At 39.9% G+C, this 8,645-nt stretch overlaps 1 non-coding gene across 1 annotated transcript; it reads right to left on the bottom strand.

Moving 5' to 3' along the window:
* Positions 1-609: 609 nt before the first annotated feature.
* On the bottom strand, positions 610-716 carry LOC142180558 (small nucleolar RNA R71). The gene has a single exon (XR_012709175.1). It is a non-coding gene; the product is annotated as a small nucleolar RNA R71 (small nucleolar RNA).
* Positions 717-8,645: the final 7,929 nt, after the last annotated feature.

The following is an 8,645-nucleotide window of genomic DNA, read 5'->3' as shown; positions in this document are numbered from 1 at the left end:
GTGTGTATTTGGGAGCAACAACTTTTTGGTGACGTTGTCGGGTACTTGAATATTGATTACTTTACTAGCTTTTACTTTTGTTGTCTATTTTGTCAAGTCTAATGTTTCTTATTGGTTCCTCTACTCTCATGAACTTTGTTTGAATGCAAAGGATCAGGCGCCAAGATATACTTCAAGGCATCGACCCCGAACCTGAGAGAACATTGCACAAGAGGTTGAGAGAAGCAAGGGACGACAAGAAACACATGGAGCTTCACGAGGTGGTGATGCCTAGCATTGCTAATGTCACCTCCAGTATCATGAAGCCCAAAATATCTGGGCACTTTGAGTTGAAATAGAGCATGATTTAGTTGTTACACGTAAACGGGCAATTTATCGGTCTTCTACATGAGGATCCAAAGTAACACATTATGAATTTCATTGAGATTAGTGATACTTATATCACTAATGGAGTCACTCCGGACAATGTGAGGCTCACGCTATTTCTGTACTCTATGTTGGGCGAAGCAAATAGATGGTTGAAGGCGGAACCTCCTAACTCTATTACATCATGGAATGATATGGCTAGCAACATTTTTGGCATAGTTCTTATCCTCAGGCAAAACTGCAAAGATCATAAGTGAAATAGTAACCTTTAAACAGAAGGCGGGTGATTCCTTATATTCAGCTTGGGAGAGGTTCAAGGGGTTGCTTCGGGATTGTCCTCGTCACAACAAAACTAATGAAGTGTTCGATCATACCTTTATAGAAGGGCTACACCCAGAGATCAAATCTATATGTTTTATAACAAATTATCCAAAAGTAATCCTAATTGGCAAGGATAGATCGGCAGACAACCAGTTCACAGATTCACATGGGTCCTTGAGTTAGATGATGTTTCTGTATTATCAGCACAGGTTGCCACATTGGCCAACCAAGTCAATAAGATGACCCTGGTTATCAATAAGCAGCAAGCTCAGCGAGTGCATCAGGTTCAAGCATTCTATGAAGTATGTGGAGAGGGTCATATAAGTGATCTATGCCCATCAAATCCAGTGTTCGTATCTTTGTGGGTAATGCAAATCGAGGCCAGAAAAATAAATATGGGAACATTTACAATCCAAATAGGAGAAACCACCCAAACTTTTCTTGGGGTGGAAATCAAGGTACTCATAATCACTACAGGCCACAAAATCCCCAACAACAATATAGACCACTACAGACTGAACAACCAACAAAATCAATGAGCCATATTGAGGAGATGCTAAAGAAATTGATGGCTGACCAGCAAGCCCAAGCAACAACATACTTAGTAACCATTCAAAATTTAGAGAGACAAATGGGGCAACTTGCCAGTGCCCAAAGTACTCGGCCAGTTGGGGACCTTCCAAGTGAAACTGAGGCTAATCGCAATGCTCGTGTTAATATTGTATCACTGAGGAATGGGAGACAATTAGAAGAAGTCCCATCGAAGAAGAGAAAGCAAGTGACTTTTAATGAAAAAATAGGCCACCACAGAAGTATAAGTAGAAACTGTAAAGTATTCAGAGAAGCCAGTTGAAGAGGTGGTTGCAAAGCAACAACAACCAATAATTTGAAGCCACCCCCTCTGTTCCCTCAAAGATTGCATAAAGTGAAGGATAATGCTTCTTACAAGAAGTTCCTTGATATGTTGAAGCACGTGCAAATTAATATTTCGCTAGTAGACATATTACAAAAAGTGCCCAAATATGCAAAATATATCAAAGACATAGTGGCAAATAAGAGAAGGTTAGCCGCGTACGAGAGTGTGGCACTCACTAAAAAATGTAGTTCAAGAATTCAAAGCAAGCTACCTCAGAAGTTGAAGAATCCAGGTAGTCTCACTATCCAGATTTTGATTGGTAAGCACACAGTCAGGAGAGCCTTGTGTGATCTTAGAGCAAGCGTCGAATTGATGCCGCTATCTGTGTTCAAGCAGTTGGGGCTAGGCGAGCTGCGACAACTATAGTGATTTTACAGTTGGTGGATCTCTCCCTTGCTAGTTCAGAAGGGGTGATTAAACATGTGTTAGTCCAAGTGGGTTCTTTCATATTCAATGCTGATTTCATTATCTTGGACTATGGGCCTGATTAGGAAGTCCCATTTTTTTGGGCATCCATTGTTATCCACGTGCCGAGGCATTATTAATGTTTGTGAAGGTAAAATGACAATAAGAGTGGGTTATTGACTGGAAGTCGTATTGAGAATTAGCATCATGTTTGATCGTTTAAGGTTTTGAGTAGCTTCGTATTGTGTATTATGACTTGCGTGTATGGTCGGATTCGATTTTCAAATGATTTGGAGGTTCGTAGGTTGAAGTAATGCATTTTGTCAAAATTTGGAAAGCTGAAGGATTGGAAGATTTAGAGGTTTGATCGGGAATTGACTTTATTGATATCGGATTCGGATTCGAATTGTGATTCCGAAAATTGGTATAGCTCTGATGTATCATTTGGGACTTGCATGCAAAATTTAAGGTCATTCCGTGTTGGTTTGATATGATTTGCACGAGTTGTAGAAGTTGAAAATTCATGAGTTCATTAGGCATGACATGAGGTGTGATTTGTAGTTTTGATGTTTTTCGTTGTGATTTGAGGCCTCGAGCAGGTCTGAATTATGTCATGGAACTTGTTGATATGTTTGGACGGAGTCCCGGGGGCCTCAGGTGTGTTTCAGACGGGCTATGGGCCATTTCATCATGTTTTTGAGCTGCTAGTTTTCTGTTGTTTTGCAAATCATCGCATTTGCGTGAGGATGAACGCGATCGCGATGTGTATCTGTGGTGACAAAGGTTTTACTCATCGTAATCACGAGTTGGTCGCCACTTTCGCGATGCCTGGGGAATGATGGTCTTCGCGTTCACGTCCCTTATGTCGTGATTGCGTAGAGATGGAGCTGAAGGGGCATAAGGAGATTTGTTATTCGCTTTCGCGTGGGAGGCAACACGTTCGCAAATTGTGCAAGAGATGTGTGGGTCGCATTCGCGACTGAACATACGCGTTCGCGAAGAGATTTTTGGAAGCTTATATTTTTGTGCTTCGGGATCGCGAAGCATGTTCCACGATCGTGTAAGAGGAACACCTCGGTAGACTTATATTTACTCTATTTCGAGTGTTTTTGTTATATTGTCACTTTTTGAGTAAGACAACTCGGATTTGGGCGATTTTGTAGGGGATTTTCACGTGTTGGATTAGGGTAAGTGTTCTTGACTCGGATTTGGTTGCATTTCATGATTCCATCTTTTTTTTTTATCATTTAATTTGTCACGACCCTGCCCGCGACGGATAACCAACACTAATATCGATCAACTTATTGATAATCTACTAATCATGAATATAAACGAATAAACTCAACAAGCATAAGCATAGCTGATAAGAACTGTACAATCTGGAAAGCCAAGAAGGCTAAAAGAAGATGATATATAAAAACATACTAAATGCACATGTGCATATCTACATGCCTCTAGAAGTGCAGAACTGAAAAAGTACTAGATGGAACAAGGCCCCGTCATAACCAAACTAGCGGACGGTACACATCCCAAAAGATAAGTAACTCCGGGAGTAAGCGGAGTGACTCCAACAACTGGTTGATGGCCTACTAGTGTGGCTCAAACGCTGATATATCTGTACTTGTGTGGCATGAAACGCAGTGCCCCGGAAGGGACGAGAGTATGATATGTACAAAGTATGTAGGGTAGAAAGCATATGCAAAGCATACTTGTATGACTGTAGGATGGAAAGCAGAATATAAGTTGAAAGATAAACAAGAGTCTGACCTAGCAACTGATCTGGAACTTATCCGAAGTTTAAGCTGAAACTGTGCTGAAACTGATCAACTATCTAAACTGGTACCTGTCTGGTGTTTGGGCTATATCCCCCAAATCAGGTAACTGTAAAACTGAACTAGCCCCATGTATAGTCATGCATTGCAAACTGTATATAGGCTATCTCCCGCAACATATATTCAATAGGCCCCGCTGGTGTTACGGGCTATATCCCCCATCATAATAAATGTAAGCATTTATGAGGCATAACACATGTGGCAACATCATATGGACTCAAGAGATCATGAAGGAAACCATCAACGGAATCACAAACATAATCTGACGCTCGTCGTCCATAAGTTGGAAGAAGGAGCCTATCCCCATTTTAGGGAGAGACTGAGTACGTACATGAAATACTAATGTTAATTAACTCATTTGTATCACTCTATAATTAATTTAGAACCAAGGAACTCAAGATTTGTCAAACTCCTTAAATTTCCAAAAAATTTGGCTGAGCTTCCCCTAAAATAGGATGATCCCCAAAAACAACAGCAAGCTCAACAATATACATGGTAATGGATAGGTGCCAAGATCATAACATTAAACTAAAGGAGATACACTTATCCACAGTAGTGTCAAACGATCGACAAAATGAAATTGTGAATGTAATGTCGACTCATAGTGGGTAACTTGTGACATAAAAGTGTAAATATGATTTAGAAATAATCTTAGTATAAACACATGAATCATAAGCTTATATAATCTTAAATGAATCTATTAGGATCATAAGGGGGTTAATTATACATAAAAACATCAAAGGAATGGAACAAACGTAAGTCCGGATGGCATAGGCCAAATTGGCGATTTGCCCTTTTGTTTTTATTATTTTTTGAAGTTCCAACCTAAACTATTTTCTTCCATAATTCACATATAGAATTGAATAATATACAAGGATACAATACATGCTGATATTTCCCTTTAACAACATTTAAAACATCAAGATGAAAGGCTAGAATATAGCTAAACCAAATCATGCCGAAAATGAAACGAAAACCCTACATACTTCTTGTGTTCTAGCATCCAACCCTGTTCCGTTTAACCCACACCCTTCCTTATGCTTGTATATCTAAAATACAGAGGTTACAATATTGCTTATCCACGAAGCTCTTTCCAAAAATCGAATTATTAGGAGAAAGGTGGACGGTAAAGACTTACCTATACCGTAAGGATCACGTTGATGTGTTTGCCTCTCGATTTTGCGTTGCAGATAATGGAATTAGTTTAAAACCCTAAGTATGTGTTCAGGTTGTCTAGAGAGAGTTCTTGGGTCTGATTTGTGTTGAAATAAGGCTTATAGATGAAGGCTACAACTTTATATATCAAGATAACCCTCAACAGACCTTGTGGGTCCCAAAGAGAGCTACTTGCGCAGTCTCGCAAAAATGTGAATATCGCTCCACTCCAATGTCGTATTGACAAATGGTTTAATGCATTGGAAACTAGACTTGTAGATATTCAATTTGGTATGTGGATCACCCCACAATTTTAGTTACATTAAGATAAAATCTAGTAACATTAGACCTAAATTTTAAATAAAATTATGAACGTAACGTTCGACAACTTTTGTCGACTCTTGTTTCATAACTCGTTTGACTTGACAATAATACGACTAAAATACCTCATAAAATAACCTCCTTATCATGTTAATCACCCTAGTATCATCCCAAAAGTAAGGATTGTAACATTCCTAACTTGCCGACTTTCGACGAAACTTATTTTCTTCGATATGTTTAGCTTCTAAACCTTCCAACCCTCTTGGTACTTGCAGTTAATGATCTTAAATATTTGTAACCTCCAAGGTAATATGATTCACTTACTTTATGTACTTTTAAAGATGATCTAATTTCTGAGTATACATCAACTAACTTACGACGTATGAAAACATGGGATGTAACATCATTCCCCCATTTGGAACATTCGTCTTTGATTGGTGACTGATGTGCTTATTAATATCATAACCTACAATTATGTCCTTGTAGGTGCACCTATGAGACTCTTTTCTCTTTTTTCATCTCATTTTGTGAACATATACATAACTCTATGCATCTATATGTGTACTGATGTTCATCGGTTGGTACTTTGTCGAACTTACGACTATTGCTATATTTTGTTTCATAGCCTTGGTTACCTATCTTTATGGCATTACTGCATGTAGGTAGATTATACTATACCATAACAGTTACTTAAGTTTATTATTACTGAGGTCTGCTACCCAACCCTAGGTTACTCTCTCCTTGCTTATCCTTTATGTCAAAATCTAAGTCTTTAATGCTTCCTTATTTTGTTCGTCTTAAGAATGACAGCCTAATCTCATCTCATACTTTTGAACTTTTATCCATCTATTGTTGATTCACCTTTATGTAGACCTATAATCTACCACTGATAACTTAAAACCTCTTACGTAATACATTATCACTAGGGCTCGTATCTCATTGGAGAACATCTGAAGTTATTTGCTCGATCCACCTAGGGATGATACTACACTTCAATAACCATATTTTAAAGCATCTCAATGTGATTCATCTTATGGGGGTAGTCTAATCCCGTTCAATTCATGAAATCCCTTCTCTTTGAATCATTACTCAATCGAAGGCCTAAACATCATCCTCTTATCATTTATCACAATTACACTATTATTTTACTACCAGGGTAGCATTCCATCCCTTCTAAATTCTCCTACTCTTAAACTCCTCGAAGTTCATTCAGGCTATAATTGTGGAAACCATCAACTCTCTTATTTTGATGGGCTTAATCCCGAGGCTTTACCTATTCTCATCACCTTTCTCACTCACCTTTTTTTATCTTTACTCTTATCTACCTAAAACCTTGTCGCTCTACCATACTATAGCTTGCGACCTACACATATCTATTTATACTACTCGCAACCTTCCTTTAACATGCTAGCACCATATATTTTCTTATGTTATTCTAGAATATCAAGCTATACATCTCGTCGCCTCTAACTCATTTTTACTCTCTTATCTGGACCTCTCGGTACCTAGAATCCATAGGCTGTCACGCTCTCTGACTTAACCCGATAGTAGCCTAATCTCAAGTCTATCTTCGAGAAGCTCTTGGCACCCTGAAGCTGGTCGAATAAGTCATCAATTCAACAAATGGGATATTTGTTCTTGATTGTAACCTAGTTCAGCTATCTATAATATATGCACATACGTATGGGAATCTTTCTTTTTCACAAATAAGACTAGTGCTCCCCAAGGAGACGTGCTGGGTTTAGAGAAACCCTTATCTAAGGGATCTTTTAATTGCTCCTTAAGTTCCTTTAATTCTGCTGGTGCCACCATGTAATGAGGAATAGATACGGGTTGCATACCCCACACTATATCAATGGGAAAGTTAATTTCCTAGTTTGGAGGAAGACCTGGAAGCTCATTTGGAAATACGTGAGGGAACTCATTCTCTACTGGAACTGATACAAGAGTCGGCATTCCCTTCTCTGTGTCTCGAACATGATTTATATGATAGTGTAGAACCAGGATCTATCAACACAAACTATTATGAGAATTCATTGATAAAGTACCTGTAACAAAGTCTGGTGAAGCCTCCCAGTTCTTACGACCAACCAGAGCGTATGTGCGATTCTAGGGACCGCCTGTAGTAGGAGCTCCGCCTCAGCCTCTACCACGGCTCGCTGGTGTCTGGGGAACTTGCCCTTGCGGGCGTACTGGTGCTGAAGAAGCTGCAACTGATTTCGTTGGCTGAGTTGCACCACTACCACCCCTAGACGGGCAATTTCTCATAAAATTACCTTACTTACCACAAACATAACATGCATATACACGTAACTGGCATCGGCCCAAATTGTATCTATCACAGTCAGAACACCCAGGGTAAAGTGAACCACCCTGACAATCTATAGACTGCGGGGGTCGATCGGATCTCGGTCCCTGAAATCATGAAGGACTACTAGCTGGTTGGTACCTGACACTCTGATGGCTACTAGCACCAGATGTCTCACCAAACGAACCTGAAAATCTGCCTTTCTTGCTTGATATTCTATCACGGTATGCCCTCTGCTTCTGTTTCCTTTCTTCAAGTGCAAAGGCAAATGCATGAGTACATGCAATGTGCAAACCCGACTGCATAGATATGGTCATATACTCATATATTAAGCGAGGACCAAGTCCCGTTATATACCTGTGTACCCTGTCCTCCATGTCTGATACAACTGCAGGAGCAAACCTCACCAAAGAATTAAAGCAGAGGTTGTATTCTACAACACTCATTCCCCCCCCCCCCCGTTTCAGTGTCATGAACTGATTTAATCATGCTTTACGTGTCTTTGTAGGTAAGTAATGGCAGAGGAATGCCTCTGAGAACTCTCGCCATGTAGCGGGAGCAACATTTACTCCCCTAGATATCACCCACGTGGTATACCAACCTGCTACTAGATCATGTAATCTATATGAAGCCAAATCAACTAACTCACTATGTGGATGCTCTAATCTGAGGAAATTCCAAATCCTAGAACCTGTATCTTCACCCTTAGGATATGTGTTGCCGTCTGGCCAAAGTAGCTGCAATGCTAGTAAACTATCGGATGGCCTCCCTCATATTGTCGTGGTGAGGAGCTAGAGGTGCGGTAGCTGGAGCACCCCTAACCTCTCCCTGAATAGACGGATCCTGTGAAGCTCCAGACGGAATCTCATGTCTCGACTATTCTTGCTTATCTAACTCAGGGAGTACTCTGATACTACCCTGGCCAGCAATGGCTTTGCCCTTTTGGGCAGCTGTGGGTCTCTTCGGCAACATCGCCATATATAAAAAAACATTTTGGCAGAAGGCTGAATTCTTATAACAT

This window comes from Nicotiana tabacum, chromosome 4 (assembly GCF_000715075.1).
Source record: "Nicotiana tabacum cultivar K326 chromosome 4, ASM71507v2, whole genome shotgun sequence".
Classification (NCBI taxonomy): Eukaryota; Viridiplantae; Streptophyta; class Magnoliopsida; order Solanales; family Solanaceae; genus Nicotiana; species Nicotiana tabacum.
This window is presented reverse-complemented; position numbering and strand designations above follow the sequence as displayed.